The following is a 21577-nucleotide window of genomic DNA, read 5'->3' on the forward strand; positions in this document are numbered from 1 at the left end:
GTTTTTGAATTCCGATGTCTAGTTTCATTCCTGTCTGTCCGATGTAATGTTTACAGTCAAAATTGCATGGTATTTTGTAAACTGCATTGGTTCTGCATGTTGTGGGAATGGGGTCTTTAATTCTTGTAAGTCTTTGTCATTGAGCGGCTGTGGGTGTGTCCATCACCATGACTCTGAGTGGTCTGAGGGGTCTTGTTGTCACTTCCAATATATTCTTGATGTATGACAGTGTGGCCAGCGTGTGAGGGCGTGCTGTGTCCTTCTATTGTTGTCTATTTAACATCGGCAACCTCACCAAAATTCCCTCACACAAGGTACTGCTGCACAAGACCAGATAATCCCAGTTCCCAGGCCTGGAATCAGAGAAACGCAGTGAACCAGCTGCAAAGATACAACTGGAAATGGGAATGGCAATGAGCGCACAGGGCTACTCTGTAGTTCCTGTCAAACAATCGGTGAGCGTGCGGTCCTTATGTGACAGTACAGAGGTGCATAAAATGCTGAGGCTGTGAGCTTGAACCTCACCCAGAGATGCTTTTATTGACATGGAGCAGGGATTATTGGGTCATCGGGCTGTGGGAAATATCACAGAGCAATGTTGGTCAAAACAGAACTTGTAAAATGACTAGATTATTTTGTTGGATCTTGAACTTTCCCAGGGAAATGTCTCAATTATCAACCATATTAGAGATTGCTTTCCCATCCCCTGAGAGACTCCCCCTGCCTGTTAAATTCACTTTTTGTATGTCTATCTCTGTCTTTTAAAACTTGATTTTTATTTCATATCCAGGACCTTTTCAGTGGAACCAGTTGAATTTTCATGTGTTTGACACCATTATGGAGAGGAAGTGAAAAAACCTACCAGCTGTGGGGTGTGATAATGGAAGGCAGAAGGGTGAGAAAAGGATGACAAAGAGAGTGGGGAACGATGATAGCCTTCAGATGAATTTGAATGTCATTGTTCACAATCCGGGGAAAGTTATCACCCACAGATAAATAACAATCAGAAATAAACAATGACGGAAATTGCTGGTGGATCTCTGTAAGTCTGACAGCATCTGCAGACGGAAAGCCGGGTTAATGTTCCCAGTTCAGTCCTCCTTCTTTGGAATGAGGCATGTAACTGTTGGTTTAGCATTTACCAAAAGTTCGGTCAAATCATGAGTCTGCCCACCTGTGTGGGTTGCTGGGCTGTTTGGCCCTTTGACATTGTGTGTATGTTAATCATACATTGCTGTGTGTGTGTGTGCGCGTGTGCGTGCACTTCCATTCGAAAGCAAGAAGGAAGTAAAATATGTTCCAGTTGAGTTACCAGGCAGGGTGTAGTGTAGACGGAGCATGCTGGGCCCATTACCCAGAAGGTCACTGGATTGAAACCATTCTCTGCTGTTTACACCAACAAATTGATGTTTGTTCGCAGCTAAGTTAATTTTGCTCATTGTCCCTGCATCAGCTTCTTGCTCTCAGTAACCACTTCAACCTACATTTAAAACACATTTATCCTGACATGGACAGTCTGTAAATGTTACAAACATGCATCAGCTGGTACTTTTTCCTTTCACGCAATCCCTTTCTCAACAGGAACCAACACCGGTGTGATTGTCCAAATGGCCTTCTCCTGTCTCTGTCACTCTGGGATGATCTGAACAGTGAAAGTTATTCTCTACAGTAAGGCGATACAGCGGAGAGATAGCAGTGCAGTGGTGATAATCCCTGGGGACTGAGACACAGCAGGTGCTGGAGTTTAAATTCAATGAATAAAATCTGGAATGTAAACCTGACTTTCAGGAACAGAGGCCGTGACTTTAATGTCCTGAAATCCCATTCATTCATGTCCCTTTGGAAGGGAAGACATTACCTGGCCTGGCATACAAGTGACGACGCCCACAACAACATGGTTGACCCCTATCTGCCCTCTGACATCAGTTCAAGGTAAATTAGGGATGAACAACAAATGCTGTCCTGACCAGCAATACCCACATCCCACAGGAGAATAAGGAAGAACAAAAACACATTCACAACAAGAAAAAAAAATAGGCCTTCTCTCTGCATTGACTCGAATTCACCTGATCGCCCAATCTGGACGGAGACAAGGACACCCACAGCACAGAGAAACCAGGGAACTGTGCGGACCGAGGGAAGGATTCAATTACCCACTGAGGTGGAAACTCATTTACTCAGGTGTACTGGGGAGACGTTGTTCACCAGTCCCAAGTGTGGGAAGGGATCATTCAGAAAAATAAACTCCGGAGCCACCCACAAATTCACATATAGTTATACTCTGCTGTTATAGGTGCTGCGAATTCCCACCGAAGAAGGAACCATATCTGGACACCTGTTTCCAGTGGAAATCTGAGGGTTACTCGACCTGAAAGGTTATCTCTGTTTTCTCTCCACAGATGCTGCCAGTTCTACTGACCTTTTCCAGTAATTTCTGTTTTTTATTTGTTTCTGATTTACAGCAATTGCAGTCCTTTCAGTTTTTAATCCAGTGGAGTTCCATTGTTTTCTGATGTATAACCATCATTAAAACCTAGTTGTAGAAGCCATAATTTAGAATAAATAATCATGTAGTTGACCATGACGAAGAAAACCGTGGACTGCAGGGAGTTGTCAATCAAGTGGAAAGATAAAATGGTGAAAGGAAATGAATCCACAGGAGTGAGTGATAATGAATTTAGGGAGACTGAACTATGAAAGCGAGGAATAGCAAATGGTGTAGAGGGACAAACAGACCTTGGAATGAACATTCACAAATCCCTGAACGTGGTTGAACAGGAAGTCAGGTGGTTGAGAGGGTTTGATATATTTTGGATGCACATTATTCAGCTGATATTTCCAATTCAGTTTCTCATCAATATTAGCCCCCAGGATGATGATAATGGGGAATTCCATAAAGATACACCCAGTGAATGTCACTTGGCTGTGGTTCGATTCTCATTTCTCAGATTTGGTCATTATTTGTTGGTACTTGTTGGTGCAAATGTTCTTTGTCACATGGCAGGCTCACTTCAATGTTGTCCAGGCATACTGCATTTAGATATCTACTGCTTCAGTATCCAAGGAGCCACAAATGGTGCTAAAGTATTGTGCAAGCATCAGCAAACATTCCCACTTCTGACGTTACGGCGCAGGGAAGGTCATTGATGAAACAGCTGAAGGTGGTTGGGACTAGGACCTGATCCTGAGGAACTCCTGCAGCTGAGACAATTGCCCTCCTACAATCACAAGCCTCCTCTTCTGTATTTCAGTATTATCAAACCAGGGTGAAGTAGGGTAAGGAGGGTAGGAGAATGTACATTGGAAACGGAGAAGGAAAAGGAGCAGAACTTTAAAACACAGAACAAGTAGAAAATAAACTTGTCCCAGCAGTGCAGCATAAGGTAACTGTCAAATACAACCATATCAGGTCAGAGTTATTGTTGCTCCGACAGTTTAACTGCAGGTCCATAACAGCGAAACATCAACAGTTACTTAGGGCTCAGAAACTATCTGTATGGCTTAAGATAGTCACGTAAGTGTTACTCACCCAGCTGTGAGCTGACGCTGGGATAGAGAAGCTCTGAAGATAATGTGGAAGTGGCAGTCCTGTTGAAATTAGAGGACTCAGAACTTTGGCAGAAACTGAACTGCATCCTGTTTTGTAGTAATTTACTGACATAAAATTTATTTTAAATCAATGTTACATGCAACCATTCTGGCATGAAAATGCCTTAATATGCTGTTTCTGAGTAGCTGTAAATAGGACAGTGTCTCCGAGCTTGGCTGAAAGACCTCTTCCGCGTGTATGTGGTGCAAGTTGGAATAAATTCACCTTGTTTCAATCTACTGAGGTCTCAAGACACAATGTTTTCAAAACCCAGCTATCCAAGGAAGAATAATATTCTCTGGCTTCTATTGAATTTAGCTTTGTCATGATGCCTTAATACAATGTTCTGTCAAATGGAGCCTTAAGATCGTGGATAGTCACTCTCACATTCAGAATTCAGCTGGTTGGTCCATGTTTTCACCAAGAATGTAGGGAGGATAGGAGATGAGTGGACCTTGCTTAACTCAAACTGAGATCCATCACTGTGATATAAAGCAAGTGCTGCTTGATGTCATTGTTGTCACCCTGTTTTGACTGCATTTACGTATCGACAGGCCAGACAACTGACTGAAGGCTTGTCCACACAGACCACATGTATGGTTTCTCTTCACTGTAAACGATGCTTGTTCCTTCCATGTTCAAAGCTCCTGAGAATTAAGTATTCCTGGCAGTTCTTGATCCAGTGTATGTGTTGAGCTCCCTGTCAATAAATGCCCCCTTTCCAATTCCCTGGAAATTAAATTTAAAACAGTTAAAAGTAGATTGAAGGCTGCCGGATGGTCACCTGGATCATTAAAAACTGCGGGTGCAGTAAATCAGGAATGAAAATAAAAGTTTCTGGAAGAGCTCTGCAGGGCTGGCAACATCTGGAAAATAAAAATCAGAGTGAATGTTTCTGGTCTGGTGACCCTTTCTCAAGTTCAGAGGAAGGGTCACTGAACCCGAACCATGAACTCCTTTTTCCTTCACAGATGTTGTTAGTCCTGCTGAGCTATTCCACTTGGATCATTTGATATCTTTGAATGGACAGAAGATGAAAAATATAGGACAAATCAGGCTGTGGGAACTGGCTGCAGAGCCCATCATTATTTGTGCAGAGCCATGAGAGTGGGAGGTTTGAGTGAGACCACAACAATGCTGTCGGTGTAACAATACAAACCGTACAATGATCTGACCATAACCTGTGTCAGTCTGTAATTAGATATGTGTAAATGACCTCAGCTAGCTGAAAATGCATTCCTGCAAGCAGGTGGGAATTCATGATCCTCTTTTAAATAATGAATTCCTCCTTGTGCACTGGTGAGATTTGTATTTGGAGTACTGTGTTCAGTTCTGGTCACCCGACTTAAAGAAGATTGTTATGAAATATTTCAGGGCAGATTCAATGGACTAATACCTGGAATGAGTGGATTGCCTGAAAGGAACATCTAGAGGAAAATACAGGCTAGGTCTGTATTCTCTGAAGTTTAGAAAAGAAAGAGGAGACTAAATTGAAACATGAAAGATCCTGAGGGGACCTGACCAGATGCATGGTGAAAACGTGGTCCCTCTTGTGGGAGGATCTAGAACTGAGGGTAATTATTTAAAGGTAAGGGTGAGTCCATTTGAAATAGTCAGGAACATTTCTCTCAGGAGGGCTGAGAATCTTTTTGACTCCCTTTGTCAAAAGGCAGTGGATGCATAGTCTTTATATTTAAAAAAAGGCAGATTCTTGCTGACCAAGACAATGAAAGATATTCTGACATATTGCAGGTACATAGAGCCGAGGATGAAATTAGATCAGCAGTGATTTTATTGAGTCGCAGAGCAGGCTCGAGGGGCCCAGTGGCCTACACTTGTTCCTCATTCCTACGTTTGAGTAAACTGCAGGACAAAGAAACTCGAGTCTTGTCTGATTACTGTGGGTGAGGAGCATGTTCGAGCTCCAACTTCACTCACCCAGTGGATTAGTTCCTCTCTACACCACGACCAGCTTCAATTAACATTTGAAAAGTTTTAATCACATCAGCTGTCATCCTTCTAAATTACAGGGAATACATCATTCCTGGTGAGATAATGCATTTTAATAGGAGTAGAGAACACACAAATTAGGAATCAGTTATCCATTCTGCCTCGTGAGCCTCAAAAAGGTCAAACTTGATCTATTTAGGCTTCAATTCCACGTTCCCACTTGGCCTTGAAAGTCTTTTTAAAAAAACACATCCTGTGGGCATTGCTGGCTGTGTTTAATTGTCATTAAGAAAGTGGCCATGATCTGCCTTCATGAACCACTGTAGTCCATGAACGGTAGGTGGACGCATAATGCTGTGAGGGAGAGAATTCAGGATTTTGACCCAGCAATACATTTCCAAGTCAGGATTTTGGGTGGTGTCGAGGGAATTCACGCCCAACAGAGTCTACAGCACGGAAAAAGGCTCTGCTGGCTCTGGCTGATCTTGACACTACCTTCCAAGTACTCAGTTTTTCCATCTTTTATAGCTGAACTGAACTTATTTTTTGAACTATGAATTTTATGCAAATTCGCTGTTTTCTTTCTCACTCCCTTCTTACATATTAGGGTTACAGTAGCGATCCCCCAAACCATAAAAACTGAGTCTATAAAATTTGGAGGAAAACCACTTGTGAATCTGCTATTTCTACAGCCACTTCCTGAGGTATTTTGAGATGAAGGTTATCAGTGTCTGGGGATTTATCTGCCTGGTATCCCATTAGTTGTCCCAATATCATTTCCCTACTAATACTGATTCCACCTTGCCATTAGACCCTGTGATCCCCTTAATTTTGGGACATTATTTGTATCCTCCTTACTGAAAACCTCAGTCATATTTAATTGGTCTGTCATCACTTTGTACCCCATTATAAATTCATTGTTTCTGCTTGTAAGGAGACCCTATATTCTTCTTGACTTGTCTTTAATTACCAATCTTCAACTAAGAGTTTAATGTTGATCAAGAATTGTTGATCGTCAGGAAAAACCCATCTGGCTCACTAATATCCTTCAGGGAAAGGAACTGTATCCTTACCTGGTTGGGCCAGTGCGTGACTCCAGCCATACAGCAATGCAGTTGACACTTGATAGCCCTCTGGGCAATCACAGATGGGCAATAAATTCTGGCCAAGCCAGCAAAGTCCATGTCCTGTGAATGAATATAAAACAAGATTCTATTGGTTTGTATGGTCCCTGCAGCATGCACTCATGTTCTGTTTTCTCACTCTGATTAAATCCCGTTGTTTCCCTTTGCAGAAATCTAAACTGCTCCCAATCCCTTTGTCAGTTGTTTCATTGGCCTAATTGTGTATGCTGCTTCCTTAAATTTAATACCTGTTCATTTCCCTTTCTGTGCTGTGGTTTGTTCATGTTTCCCATTTTGTTCTTATGCCAGGCTGCGATAAATAACTTCCACAGCTTGCCCACACCCTCTTTCAATGTTTGACATTACCCATTTCCCATCATCCATTTAAACACTGACTCACCATTGATCACAACTGGCTCATGCCTCATACCATTTTAACTTCTTTCATTTAATTACAGGACCAAGTCTCAGAAACAACATGATCACTCTCCAGCTTTGGTGAAGAATTCTATCCTATTGTGGTCACTCATCCTTTAGGGCCCATACTCAACTGGATTGTTAATTATTCCATCCTCATTATACAACAACCATCTGCATCTTCAACATGTTAATTCATAAAATTGTACCATATAGACACTGAGGATTCCTCCTGCACTGTACTGCTCCAGTTGTGATTTGGGCAATTTATAAATAGGTTGCAGTCACCTGTAATTAAAGCCATAACTTTATGCCTTATATCTCTCAATTCCACCCTAATGCCTTCCCCAATATTACTGCAGCTTGGGGTCCATATGCAGCACTAAGGTCATTTTCTGTCCATTGGTGTTTCTCAGCTCAACCCAAACAGACTCTACTTCAATACACCCTATATCCTGGCTCACGTCAGTTCCCTGTTTTAATCAGCAGCTCCTGATAAATCCTTTTCCCTCTTTTCCGCCCAATCCATCTTCCTCAGACAACCCACTGATTTCAGGTTTCAATCTTGTAAACCTCCTCTGAGCCACTTTGAATAAAAGAACGGAAGACCAAAACCTGCAGACAGTATTCGAGATTTGGTCTGACCCCTTCCTTGTACAAATGAAGCAGAACATCTTTTCAGTGATGATTATTTGTTGTCATAACAAGGGAGATGGCCTCGTAGCTTTCTGCATTTCAGAGAGATCTTAATCAATTGGGGCAATGGGCTGAGGAATGGGAGATTGAATTTTATTTGGATAAATGTTTGTTTTACCAAAACACAATACTTCACAAGGGCAGGACTTGCACAATTAATGCTTGGGCTCTGGGTAGTGTTGCAGAACAGAAAAACCTCGGGTTTCAGGTACGTCATTCTTTGAAATTTGCATCACAGGTAGACAGGGTAGTTAGGGAGGCATTGAGCACACTTGTCTTCATTGCTCAGGCCTTTGAGTACAGGAGTTGGGAAGTGATGATGGAGAGTCCTCTTCTGTCGGACTGTGCGCTGTTCTGGTTGCCCTGTTATGGGAAGATTATTATTAAACTGGACTGGGTTCGGACAAAATTACCAGGCTATTGCTGGGAATGGAGGGTTTGAGTTATAAAAATGCGCTGGATAGGCTGGGACTTCTTTCACTGGAAGGTAAGAGGTAGAGAGATGACGTTATGTAGGTTAATAAAATAATGAGAGACACAGATAACAAAGGTCTTTTCCCTCAGGTGGGGGATTTTTAAACCAGGGGCATTTTTTTAAGATGGGACGAAAAAGATTTAAAAAGGACATGGGGGACAACTTTTTGTTTGACACAGAGTGCTCGGTGTGTGGGATGAACTGCCAGAGGAAGTGGTGGATGTGGGTACAATTACAGTGTTTAAAAAACATTCAGATAAGTACATGAATTTGAAAGGTTTAGAGCGAATATGGGCCAAACGCAGGAAGATGGGACTAGTTTAGTTTGGGAACATGGTCGGCATGATCTAGTTGTACCGATGGGTCTGTTTCCAAGCTGTACGACCCTCTGACAACATTCTATATCTGCACACTAACTCTGAAACTCAATTTCATAATTTAAATTGTTCTGCACTTCAGAATTCCATGTAAGGAATATTCTGCTCCATTCATTTTGGGAGGAATTTTTCCACATCATCCACCTCCTGCAAGATATTTTGCCTGTAATAATAGAACATAGAACATAGAACAGTACAGCACCGAACAGGCCCTTCAGCCCACAATGTTGTGCCGAACATTGATCCTCATGTATGCACGCTCAAATTTCTGTGACCACATGCATGTCCAGCAGTCTCTTAAATGACCCCAATGACCTTGCTTCCACAACTGCTGCTGGCAATGCATTCCGTGCTCTCACAACTCTCTGTGTAAAGAACCCACCTCTGACATCACCTCTCTACTTTCCTCCAACCAGCTTAAAACTATGACCCCTCATGTTAGCCATTTCTGCCCTGGGAAATAGTCTCTGGCTATCAACTCTATCTATGCCTCTCATTATCTTGTATACCTCAATTAGGTCCCCTCTCCTCCTCCTCTTCTCCAATGAAAAAAGTCCGAGCTCAGTCAACCTCTCTTCATAAGATAAGCCCTCCAGTCCAGGCAGCATCCTGGGAAACCTCCTCTGAACCCTTTCCAAAGCATCCACATCTTTCCTGTAATAGGGCGACCAGAACTGGACGCAGTGTTCCAAGTGCAGTCTAACCAAAGTTTTATAGAGCTGCAACAAGATCTCACGACTCTTAAACTCAATGCCCCTGTTAATGAAAGCCAAAACACCATATGCTTTCTTAACAACCCTGTCCACCTGGGTGGCCATTTTAAGGGTTCTACGTACCTGCACACCAAGATCCCTCTGTTCTTCCACACTGCCAAGAATCCTATCCTTAATCCTGTACACAGCTTTCAAATTCGACCTTCCAAAATGCATCACCTTGCATTTATCCAGGTTGAACTCCATCTGCCACCTCTCAGCCCATCTCTGCATCCTGTCAATGTCCCGCTGCAGCCTACAACAGCACTCTATACTGTCAACGACACCTCCAACCATTGTGTCATCTGCAAACTTGCTGACCCATCCTTCAATCCCCTCATCCAAGTCATTAATAAAAATTACAAACAGTAGAGGCCCAAGGACAGAGCCCTGTGGAACACCACTGACTTTCAGGCAGAATATTTTCCTTCTACTACCACTCGCTGCCTTCAGTTGGCCAGCCAATTCTGTATCCAGACAGCTAGGTTCTCCTGTATCCCATTCCTCCTGACCTTCTGAATGAGCCTACCATGGGGAACTTTATCAAATGCCTTACTGAAGTCCATATACGCCACATCCACAGCTCGACCCTCATCAACTTTTCCAGTCACATCCTCAAAAAACTCGATAAGGTTTGTGAGGCATGACCTGCCCCTCACAAAGCTGTGTTGACTGCATTTGATCAAGCCATGCTCTTCCAAATGGTCATAAATCCTATCCCTCAGAATCCTTTCGAACACCTTGCAGACGACAGACGTGAGACTTACTGGTCTGTAATTGCCGGGGATTTCCCTATTTCCTTTCTTGAAGAGAGGAATTACATTTGCCTCTCTCCAGTCCTCAGGTACGACTCCAGTGGAGAGCGAGGATGCAAAGATCCTCACAAGTGGCAAAGCAATTGCATTTCTCGCTTCCCAAAGCAGCCGAGGACAAATCTGGTCCGGGCCTGGCGACTTGTCAATCTTAATGTTTGACAAAATTTTCAGCACATCAGCTTCCACTATCTCTATCCATTCCAGCATGCACACCTGCTCTTCAAAGGTTTCAGATTTCAGAGGAAAAATCGAAAGTGGGGCAAAAGAGGTGAGGGAGTAGCTTTTTTAAATAAGGAAAACATTGCTGCTATCACCAAAAGAGATATTTCTGAAAAATCATCCAATGAAAACATGTTGAAAATAGAAATAAAAAGGAATGATCATCTAATGGGATTGTACCATAGGCTTCCTAATAGTCAGAGGGTAATTGAGGAACAAATATGCAGAGAGATCTCAGATATGTGTAAGAATAATATGATTATAATAGTTAGTGATCTTCAGTTTCCAAACATTTACTGGGACCGCCATAGTGTGAAAGGTTTGGATGGTGAGTAATTTGTGAAATGTGTTCAAGAAAATTTTCTTTACCAATAAATCAATGTTCTGATGAAAATAAAAAGATTTTTTTTGGCTAATAAAGCATAGCAAGTGACTGAAGTGGCAGTAAAGGGAAACTTTGTACCTTGTGATAATCACTCTATCAGTTTTAAGAGAGTTATGGAAAAGGATATGGCTTCCAGAAAAAGTAACTGTTTTTAAAATTTACCTTACTTCAATTCATGGTAAAAGATAAGAATTTTCAAAAGTTTTTGGAAGGATCAATGGACCTGAAATATTAACTGACTTTTCCTTCACAGATGCTGCTAGACCTGCTAAGTTTTTCCAGCAACTTCTGTTCTGTAACTTGCAAAAGCTGATTGGAGCAGACTGAAGTTATAAGGACATTGAAGTGGGAGGCTTTCAAAAGTGTGATAATTCAGAGTCATTATGTCCCTGTAAGAGTGAAAGGTACGGCTGGTAGGATTAGAGAACAATGGGTGAAAAAGATATGCAGGTTTTAGTCAAGAATAAAAAAAAAAAATTATTAGATATAAACAAATTGGCTGAAATGAATCTCTTGAACAGTGTAAACACTGTTGGGGGCATTCTTAAACAGGAGATCAGGATGGCAAAAAGGCAACATGAAACTGCCTTGGTTGATAAGGTTAAGAATAATTCAAAAGGTTTCTTCTACAAGTGCATTAAGAGCAAGAGAGCACCGAGAGAGCAAGCAGAGCTCCATAAAGATGAAAGAAGTCAACTCTGTGTTGAGCATCAGGAGAAGAGAGAGATTTGAAAGGAATATATTGCATCAGGTTTTACTGTTGAGAAAGAAATGGAGGGGGGACAAGTCAGGGGTAGAAATATTTTGGTTTGAAAACAGCTCACAGAGGTGGGGGAGATTTTTAATGAATATTTCTCCTCAGTGTTTACTAAGCAGAGAATCATGGATGCTAAGGAAACAAGGGAAGCAAGTGGGGATGTTTCGGACCATCAAGGTGGCGTTTGCAGCCTTAAAGCACATTACGGTTGATAATTCCACTGGATCTGATGAAGTCCATCTTTGGACACTGTGGGAGGCTGGGGAAGAAATTGCAGAAACCCTTGCAGAGATTTTTCCCTTCATCTTTTCTCACGACTGAAATTCCAGAAGACTGGAGGGTGGCTAATGTTGTCCCACTGGTTAAGAAAAGTAGCAAAGACCAGCCAGGGAAATACAGGCTAGTGAACCAGTGGTAGGCAAGGTATTGAAGATGATATTCAGGGAGTCGATCAACCAAAGGTAGGGTATTCAAGGTCTGATTAGGGATAGTCAGCACGGATTTGTGCACAGGAATCATGTCTGACAAATCCATTCATGTTTTTTCGAAGAGGTAAGCAAGAGGATTGATGAGGATAGGGCAGCGAATGCTGTCTATATGGACTTTAGTAAGGCCTTTAACAAGGTTCCATACGCCAGGCTGGTCATGAAGGTTCTCTTGTGTGGGATCCAGGGAGAGATAGCTCATGGGATTCGAAATTGGATCGATGGTAGGAAACACAGCATGATGGCTGAAAGTTGGTTCTCAGACTGGAGGCCTGTGGCTCATGGTGTGCCACAGGGGTCAGGACTGGGACCTTTGTTATTTGTCACTTACATAAATGATCTGGATGTGAACGTACACGGCATGATTAGTAATTTTGCGGATGATACAAAATTAAGAGGTATCGCTGATAACAGTGAAAGTTATCAAAAACTACAGGGGATGGTGATCAGATGGGGAAGTGGTGTGAGGATGGCCAAATGAAATTCAATACAGTTAAGCATGAGGTGTTGGCCTTTGGAAAGTTAAACCAAGGTAGGAGTTATACAGTGAATGGTAATGTTTTCAGGAGTATTGTGGAACAGAGAGACCGAGGAGTACAATAACATAGTTGTTGAAAGCAGCATCACAGATAGACAGGGTGGTGAAGAAAACATTTAGCATGCTGGCCTTCTTCGGTCGAGGCATTGCATGTAAGATTTGGGATGATATGTTATGTTAAAGATGTACAAGTTGTTGGAGAGGCCACACTTGCAGTATGGCGTACAGTTTTGGTCACCCTGTTACAGGAAAGGCATAGTTAAACTGGAAAATGTGCAAAGAAGAGTTACGAGGATGTTGCCAGGAATAGTATGCAAGTTCTCAGGGGAGGTTGGCCAGGATTGGACTTTATTCCTTGGAATGGAGGAGAATGAGGGCTGACCTTACTGAGGTGAATAAAATCATGAGGGGCATAGATAGGATGAATGCACATAGTCTTTTTCCCAGGGATGGGGAATAGAAAACTAGAGTGTATAGATTTAAGGTGAGAGGGGGCAGATTGAAGGAGGATGTGAGGAGCAACTTCTTCACACAGACAGTGGTGCATATTTGGAATGGGCTGCCAGAGAAAGTGTTTGAGACAGGTACAATAGCAACGTTTAAACACATTTGGGTAGGTACATGGATGGAAAGTGTTTGGAGGGGGACATGGACCAAATGCAGGAAATTATAACTTGCTGAGTGGGCACCAATAGTCAGCACTGACCAGTTTAGGCCGAAGGGCCTGTTTCCATGCTGTGTTACACTCTGACTTTAAACCTCCAGGTCCTGCTCTAGTGCATCAAACCATGTTGTGGGAAGTTGAAGAGAAAACATGGGGGCCCCTTTGCAGAAATATTTGTATCATCTATAATTACGGGTGAGGTGCCAGATGACTGGAGAGTGCCTAAAATTGTGCCTTCGTTTAAGGGACATAAGGAGAAGCTGGGGAACTATAAACCTGTGAGTCTGACTTTGGTTTTGGGTATGCAGTTGAAGGTAATTGTGAAAGGTAGGATTTATGTATTTGGAGAGTCAAGGAATGATTAGTTGATTGAGTTTTTTGGAGAAGTAACAAAGAAGATTATTGAGGGCAGAGTGGTGGACGTAATTTATTTTGACAAGAGTAAAGCCTTTGACAAGGTTCCACAAGGTGGACTAATTAGAAAAGTTAGATCATACGGGATTCAGGGGGAGTTTGCCAACTGGATACAAATTTGGCTAAATGACAGGACACAGGAACTCTTGGTGGAGGATTGTATATCAGACCGAAGGTCTGTCCCCAAAGGTGTTCCATAGGGGTCAGTGCTTAGTCCAATTTTGTTTGGCTTGATATAAAATAAAAGTGAATTAAATGAGAATCGTTGAGACATGGTTAGGAAGTTTGCAGATGACACCAAAATAGGCAGGATAGTGGACAGCGAAGTAGGCTGTCCAAGATTACAAAGAGATCTTGATTTATAGGGTTAAGAGGCTGTGGAATGGCAGGTGGTGTTTAATTTGGATAGAGACGAGGTATTTCATTTTGGTAAAACAAACAAGATCAGTATTTGTACAATTAAATGTAGGGCCTTGGGATTAGTGTTGTCGAACAGAGAGACCTCAGGGTTGAGGCCCATAATTCTTTGAGGTTGGCGTCACATGTCGAAAGGGTGGTTAAGTCGGTGTTTGGCCTGCTTGCCTTCACTGCTCAGACCTTTTGAGTATCGGAGGTGGGACGTTATGTTGAAATTGTGCAGAACATCAGTGGGGCCTCTTCTGGAATAATGTGTCCACTTCAGATCTCCTGTTCTTCGAAGGATGTCATCAACCTGAGGAGGGTTCAGAAAAGATTTATCAGAATTTTGCCAGGAATGGAGGCTTTGAGTCATAGGGAGAGGCTTCATTGGTTGAGACATTTTTCCACGACAGTCTAAGAATGGAGGGGTGGCCTTATATGTTTATAGGATCATGAAGAATACAGATAAGGTGAATGGAAGGTGCCTTTCATTTGGGTGAGGTATTTCAAGATGAGGGGGCTGGAGAAAGCTAGCTGAAATGTTCACTCTCCATGTCTGAAGCTGGACTGTTCTTATTGCCAATCTACTTGACGAAGGGCCAAAGAGATGGAGACTAGGTGATGCTTCTCGTAGTTGGATTAACATTCTACTCTGGGTGGCTTCATGCTACACTTACAGTCTACAGGTTACCGGTACTGGAGGGTATGAGTTATGAGGAGAGACTGGGACTTCACTGGAAAATAGGAGGTTGAGCAGTGACTTTCGAGAGGTTTATAAAATCATGAGGGGTATAATGTGAACAGCAAGGGACTTCTCCCTTAGATATGGGAGTCCAAAACTGGAGGGTATATTTTTAACGGGAGAGGAGAAAGATTTAAAGTGAAACAACGGGGAGCTCTTTCAAGCAGAAGGTTGTTTCTATGTGGAATGAGCTGCCAAAGGAAGTGAAATATGCAGGTACACTTCCAATATTTAAAAGACATTTGTACAGGTACATGAATAGGAAAGGTTTAGAGGGATATGGACCCAACTCAAGCAAGTTGGACTCGTTCAGTTTGGGAAACATGATCGGCATGGACAACCTGGAAAGAGGAGGCTACAGAACTCAAATAAGTTTTGATATTTTGAAAGCAGTTAACATTACAGGAGAGGAAGTGCTAAATGTCTTAGAAAATATAAAGGTGGATAAATCTCCAGCACCTGATCTAGTGTACTCCAGGACAAGTAAGGGAGGGAATTGCAGAAATATTTGTATCATCTATAAATATGGGTGGGTGTGAGGTGACTGGAGAGTGGATGATATGATGCCTTTGTTTTAGAAGGGATGTAGGGAGAAGCCTGAGAACTATCGACCTTAGCCTAACACTGAAAACAGTGACAGAGTCAGAGTCAGTATGGATTTACAAAAGGAAAATCATACTGGACAAAACTGCTGGAATGTTTCAAGAATGCAACATTTAGAGTTGAAAAGGCAGTGCACATGGCTTACGTAGGCTTTGAGAAGGCATTCAAAATGTCCCACAGAAGCGATTAGCATGTAATGTTAAAGCATGAGAGATTGGGTATTCACAGGGATACAGAACTGTTTGGTACACAGAAACAGTCAGAATAAACAGTCATTTCTTGTGTGTCAGCCAGTGACCAGTGTGGTACTGTGGTCCATGGTGGATCCCAGGTATTCATACAATCAATTAGTTATTTAAATGAGAAATGTGTCTCAGTTCGAGATTATCCAGTTGGATTACAAAACTAGGAAAACACAAGTCACTGACAGGAAGCATGCAGGTGTAGCAGGGGGAGAAGAAGGCAAATGGTATTTTGACCTGCAGAGTGACAGAATTTGAGTACAGGAGCAGGGATGTCTTGCTGAAATTGTACAGGATCTCAGTGAGACCACACCTGGGATGGTATGTGTAAATTTGGAATTCTTATCTGAGAAGGATGTTCTGGCTACGGAGTCAATTCACAACAATTGATGAGACTGATTCCTGGAATGGCAAGACTTACATTTCAGGATAGGATGGATTGGTTAGGATGAAATTTACTGGAGTTTAGAAGAATGAGGAAGAATTTCACAGAAACCAATAAAATTCTCAGTAAATACAAGAAGGATGTTGTCAAATATAAGGGAGTCAGAGCTTTGAGGCATGGGCTAGGCTGTTAAGGATTGAAATGAGGATTTTTTAAAATTAAAAAATACAGAGACTGGTGACCCTGTGAAATGAAAGCAGTTAAGGCCAAACACTGAATGTTTCCAAGATGATGATGATATGTTTAGTTGTGAGGGCTTAAGGGATCAAAGGGGATGGCTCTTGAACAGGAAGAGGCTGAGTAGAATGATCAGCCATGATCAAAGTGATTAGCGGAGAAGGAGTGAAATCTACATGGGCCTGCACGTGTTCCTATTTTCTATGTTTCTATTCTGTTGAAGATGGAATATAAAAAAAAAACAAAATGATGACAACTGACACAAAAAGCAGCAGGACCTTATCACCACTGGATGAAAATCCTATATCTCCTTACCAAATTGCAACAAGGGAGCTACTTCACCACGTGGATTGCAGCAGTACAAGGAGCTGCAGAGTGATTTTGGAAGCTTCTGCAGTGGCTGCTCTGTCTCTCATTTTCAATCCAGTTTTCAAGTTGTTGAATGTTCTGAGAAAAGTAACATAGTATGTGAGAAATATCTTTGGAAGTTTGCTGATACTGGGGGAAGTGAGGGGTGGAATAGGGGCTGGAGGTACAGAAGTGGGTAAAATTGGGGAAGAGGGACAATAAGAGAAACAACTGGCTGGATTTTGTGGTGGGGTGATGGGCGAAGAATAACCCCAATATCGAAACCACACGGCCCCACCCTGTTCAGCTCAGTCCCTCCACTCTGTGGTCTTTCTCTGAGCCTCTGTCACACCAGCAGCCAGCTCAGCATCAAAGATGTGCATGTGGACACTTTTGCATCAGTCTCAGACACTAGGACAAGCATATTGCAAACAGTCCTCAGTGTGCACACCAATGATTTCAACCATTAACTTGTGACTCCAGGCCCATTCACACCAAAGACAGTCACAGGATAAATGTAAAAAAAAATGTCAAAACAAAACTGACCACATTACATCAGCAGTTTCAATGATGCACTGTTTCACACAGATACAGGATTGTCAAACCTTTATCCTGTCACATCAGAAGCTAAATACCTTTTCTCAGAAAGCCCCAGTTGTAAAGTCTTTCTGTTTGGACCATGTTCCCTCCCAGACTTCCTGGCACCAGTTCCCAGATGTTGACCTTATTAATGGCCAAAAGAGTCTACACAGTTTTGGAATAAGAAACATCCTGCAATTAACTTCCAGGCCTGGCCTCAGAAACCAATAATTGATTTTGCATTTTTTTTAGCACAACAGCTGCTCACAGTCCAGACGTCACCGTTCAACTCTCAGATTCAAGCCAAAAATGATTTTCAAAAACTCAGCGAGGGTGCTAACACTGAACACAGTGCAAAGACCCTTAACCAGTGAGTGGGACACTACCCATTGGAGTTTTGTTTCAACGAGAACGCCCCTCATTGCTCGAGTCACATTCTGAAGTGGCTTGACAGGGTAAAAGCTGACAGGACTTTCCCTCTCACAGGACAGTCTAGGCCTGTTTCAGGGAGGAAGCCTGAGGCTCTCTGCAACCTACACGCAGCACCAGAAGACCCCTGTTTGAGACTTGAGACCTAAACTGAGCAACCCTGCAGCCCTCTTACTCGAATACAGCACCGAAGCTGCCCTCCCCTTTAACCTGTACTCACCACTTGTGGCTCTCATGGAGGATCATTTCATTCCGGATATCGCTCCCAGTACGCATGCTCCATAGCTGACCACGACATCTAACGACCAATAGTAAGCAAGAGGCGGAACAGGAAGAAGGCACCGGATGTGCTTGTTCTCCAACCAATCAGAGGACGAGGCCACAATTCTGAGGGCGGGTCACCGGACCCGAAACGTTAAACTCTGCCTGATCCTTCACAGATGCTGCAGACAGGCTGAGCTTTTCCAGTAAAACAAAGTGTGGGGCTGGATGGACACAGCAGGACAAGCAGTTTCTCAGGGACACAAAAGCTGGTATTTCGGGCAGTTTTAATGCAGTTCCCATGATCTCTGAGCTTTTCCAACAGAGATAGTAGGAACTGCAGATGTTGGAGGATCTGAGATAACAAGGTGGGGAGCTGGATGGACACAGCAGGACAAGCAGCATCAGAGGAGAAGGAAGGCCAACGTTTGGGGCCTAGACCCTTCATCAGAAATGGGGGAGGGGAAGGGGGCTGAAATAAATAGGGAGAGATGGGGAGGTGGATAGAAAATGGACAGAGGAGAATATAGATGGAGGGGAGACAGACAAGTTAAAGAGGCGGGGATGGAGCCAGTAAAGCTGAGTGTAGGTAGGGAGTTAGGGACGTGATAGGTCAGTCCATAGGGGACAGACAGGTCAAGGGGTGGGATGAGGTTAGGAGGTGGGAGATAGGTTGGGACTTGACGTTGGTGGAGGGGATAGGTGGGTGGAAGAACGAGCTAGTGAGGTGGGGACAATCTGGGCCAGTTTTGGGATGTCGTAGGGGGAGGGGAGATATTGAAGCTCGTGAAGTCCACATTGATAACATTGGGCTGCAGGTTTCCCAAGTGGAATATGAGTTGCTGTTCCTGCAACCTTTGGGTAGCATCGTTGTGGCACTGCAGGAGGCCCAGGATGGACATGACGTCTAAGGAACGGGAGAGGGATTTGAAATGATTCGTGACTGGGAGGTGCAGTTGTTCAGTGTGAAGCGAGCATAGGTGTGCAGCACAGTTGTCCCCAAGCCTCCGTTTCATTACCCCGATGTAGAGGGGGCCACACCGGGAACAGCAGATGCAGTACACCACGTTAGCAGATGTGCGGTCTGGGATGGGGGTGACAGGGGAGGTATCGGTGCATGTGTAGCTCTTCCTGCAGTTGCAGGGAAAAGTGCCGGGTGTGGTGGGGCTGGAGGGGAGTGTGGAGCGGACAAGAGAATCACGGAGAGAGTGGTCCCTCCGGAAAACAGATAAGGTGGGGAGGGAAAAATGTCTTTCCTGGTGGGGTTGGATTGCAGATGGCAGAAGTGTCGAAGGATGATGCGTTGGATCGCAGGTTGGAGGGGTGGTACGTAAGGACGATGGGAATTCTGTTTTGGTTGTTCTTGTGGGGAGGGGGTGTGAGGGATGAGTTGCAGGAAATGCGGGAAACACAGTTAAGGGCATTCTCAATCACTGAGGGGGGAGGCTGCGGTCCTTGGAAAATGAGGACATCTGAGGTGCACGGGGGTGGAATGCCTCATCCTGGGAGCAGATGTGGCGGAATTGGGAATAGTGGATGGCATTTTGCTGGAAGGTGGGTGGAGGAGGTGTATTCTAGATAGCTGTGGGAGTCGGTGGGCTTGAAATGGATTTCGGTTTCTAGGTGGTTGCCGGAGATGGAGATAGAGAGGTCGAGGAAGGAGAGAGAGGTATTAGAGATGGTCCAGGTGATCTTAAGTTTGGGGTGGAAGGTGTTGGTGAAGTGGATGAATTGTTTGAGCTCCTTGTGGATGCATGAGGCGGTGTTGATGCAGTCGTCAATGTAACAGAGGAAGATGTGGGGCTTAAGGTCAGTGTAGGTACGGAAGAGGGATTGTTCCACGTAACCTACAAAGAGGCAAGTATAGCTTGGGCCCCTGCTGGCACCCGTGGTCACCCCCTTTTTCTGTAGGAAGTGGGAGGAATTGAGAGAGAAGTTGTTGAGGGTGAGGACGAGTTCGGCAAAGTGGATGAGGGTGTCAGTGGAGGGGGACTGGGCGGGCCTGCGGGACAGGAAAAAGCAGAGGTCCTTTAGGGCATCTGTATGGGGAATGCAGGTGCATAGGGACTGGACGTGCATGGTCAAGATGAGGTTTTGGGGACCGGGGAATTGTAAGTTCTGGAGGAGGTGGAGAGTGTGGGTGGTGTCACGGACATAGGTAGGGAGTTCCTGGACCAAGAGGGGGACGGGGTAATGAAGTCCAGATAGGTGGAGATGAGTTTGGTGGGGCAGGAGCAGGCGGAGACAATGGGTCGAGCAGGGCAGGCAGGTTTGTGGACTTTGAGAAGGAGATAGAAGCGGGCGGTTTCGGGTTGCGGAATGATGAGGTTGGAGGCTGTGGGTGGGAGGTCACCTGAGGCGATGACGTTGTGGACGGTTTGCGGGATGATGGTTTGGTGATCGGGCGTGGGGTCATGATCAAAGGGACAGCAGGAGGTGGTGCAGGAGAGTTGGCATATAGCCTTGGCGAGGTAGAGGTCAGTGCACCATACTACAACTGGGCCTCCCTTATCCATGGGTTTTATGGTGAGGTTGGGATTGGAGCAGAGGGCTGCACGTTCTGCAGGGAAGAGGTTGGAGTGGGTGAGACGGATGGAGAGGTTGAGGCGACAGATGTCATGACGGCAGTTAATGATGAAGCGGTCGAGGGAGGGTAGGGGGTCTTGGGATGGTGTGGAGGAGGGGTGGGTGTGTTGGAGGAGGGAGAAGGGGCCAGTAGAGGGACGGTTAGGCTCACGGTTAAAGAAGTAAGCGTGGAGGCGGATGCGGCAGAAAAACTACTCAGCATCTAAGCGTGAGCGGTTCTTGTTGATGTGTGGATGGAGGGCGACAAAGGTGAGCCCTTTACTGAGGACTGACCGTTCGTCCTCATTAAGTGGAGTAGTAAGGAAGGGATTGTTTAGACTCGGCAGAGCTCAGTGTTTCTGTCTCCTCTGGAGCTGCTGGCTGTGGAGGCAGAGGGCAGAGTTGCTTCGGCAATGGCGGGTGGAGTTGCGTCAGCATCAGCAGTGGGCAGAGTTGCGTACGGCAGCAGTGGATGGAGCAGCATCGGTGTGGGCGGAGTTCCATAGGTGTCGGTGGTGGGCGGAGCAGGGTAGGAGGCGGCAGCAGCGGTGACAGGAGGAGTGTCCTATGTGTCTATGGTGTTGGACTCAGAAATGGAGGCAGTGGCATTCGCTGTCCCAGAAATGGTGGATCCGGCGGAGGAGGATGTGACATCTTTCCTGGTGGCTCTGGCAGTGGCCACATGGCCAATGGTGGTGGGCACATTGAAGGCGAGTGCCTGGGTAGGGTTGGGGATTTGGGAGGTGGAGGAAGCCCGTTTTGGGTGGTAGGTACCAGGAAGTTTACTGTACTTACGTTTTTTTGTGCCCACTAAAGCTGAGTAGAATTGAGAGTTCAGGTTGTGGATCCTACAAAGAATTAAAAAAAACAGGAGAGGTCCTTTGCAGGTCTGGAAGAGGGAGGCTCTGAGCTGGGGTAGGCTGGATTGCAGTGCCTGGAGATGCCAGCGCATTGTTGCGAGTGTGTGTTTCAGGAGTCGCAGGGAGAAACACTTCTGAAGGGTCTTAATGTGCTGAATGTAGACATTGCCACGTTTGGGACCAAATTGGGAAGGCTTGAATGTGGACTGCAGTCCATTGGGGATGATCTGGTTCCATAGGCAGGGAGTAAGAAAAGTAACGTGGCTGTAG

The 21577-nt window shown here is 44.5% G+C and overlaps 1 long non-coding RNA gene across 2 annotated transcripts; it reads right to left on the reverse strand.

The window, feature by feature from the left end:
- Positions 1-3645: 3645 nt before the first annotated feature.
- On the reverse strand, positions 3646-17944 carry LOC132209415 (uncharacterized). 2 transcript variants are annotated; one of them, XR_009445515.1, is made up of 5 exons: positions 17842-17944; positions 16581-16712; positions 14255-14369; positions 6613-6726; positions 3646-4318 (listed from the first exon to the last, which is right to left on the reverse strand). It is a non-coding gene; the product is annotated as an uncharacterized LOC132209415 (long non-coding RNA). The 2 variants fall into 2 exon arrangements; XR_009445514.1 differs by lacking the exons at positions 3646-4318; positions 6613-6726 and having other exon boundaries at positions 11015-14369.
- Between the last annotated feature and the right edge of the window lie 3633 nt (positions 17945-21577).

The sequence above is a fragment of the Stegostoma tigrinum genome, unplaced genomic scaffold (assembly GCF_030684315.1).
Source record: "Stegostoma tigrinum isolate sSteTig4 unplaced genomic scaffold, sSteTig4.hap1 scaffold_92, whole genome shotgun sequence".
NCBI lineage: Eukaryota > Metazoa > Chordata > Chondrichthyes > Orectolobiformes > Stegostomatidae > Stegostoma > Stegostoma tigrinum.